Below are 888 nucleotides of genomic sequence, written 5' to 3'. Positions count from 1 at the left end.
TTCATCAGAATGTCTGTAAGATAGAAAAAGAAACAAACAAGCAACAGCTTACTATCCTAAAATCGCTGTTATAAAATTTCACAAATGGACACTTTTGTATTCAAGCTATTTCAAGTGTGAAGAAAAAAGATGGCCGAGGCAATTAATATCATCAATTGATGCCCAGTGTTAACGGAAAACTTCATCAGATGAGCTATATACTTGTATTTCAGAATCATGAGTTTGACAGAATGGCATAAGAATACACATAAAAAGCTGCTGAAACTCAAGTATAGATTTTACAATGACTGTACAAAGTGATGGAAGTAACTAAATTTAATCAGTAAAATGGGAAAATTAGGATGGTACTAGTCAGTAAATATCCAGTTATCATTGTAGTTTAAAACCTCTAAATCTCAGAAAATGAAGCAAATTGTTGGTCATTGGGAGCTTCATCGAGGAAAGTCCCCTTAGAAAAAAGAAAGAAGCTAGCACATTCAATATGTGTCCAATTTCATGTGACCAAATTATTACATCGGATGTGTAGGCATAAAATTGTCTTTATAAATGTTTCGTTGGGTACGCCAGCGCGTGATCAGTAAAGCAGGTACCTAGTCGGCTGTTTACTCTGAGTGACACTTTGTTATTCAATAAGTTCATTCAATGGAACCTAATACTAGTCTTGCCATGTAAAGGAATCTTATAAATATAATCGTGGATGTGTTGTATAGGTTGTGTTGTAAAGTTTTATAGCAATTAAATCATAGTTTGGATTTATCAAACTCATTTATCAATTAAAAGAGGCACGCGTAAAGTCTCTTATTTAACCAGAAGTAGAAGTATAAAATATGAGTAGTAATCAGTGTTATATTTGCATTTGTCTGTCTAAGCACTTGGTTATGTTGTAGC

The sequence above is a fragment of the Watersipora subatra genome, chromosome 4 (assembly GCF_963576615.1).
Source record: "Watersipora subatra chromosome 4, tzWatSuba1.1, whole genome shotgun sequence".
NCBI classification, from domain to species: Eukaryota; Metazoa; Bryozoa; class Gymnolaemata; order Cheilostomatida; family Watersiporidae; genus Watersipora; species Watersipora subatra.
The sequence above is the reverse complement of the archived record's forward strand: the minus strand, read 5'-3'. Positions refer to the sequence as shown.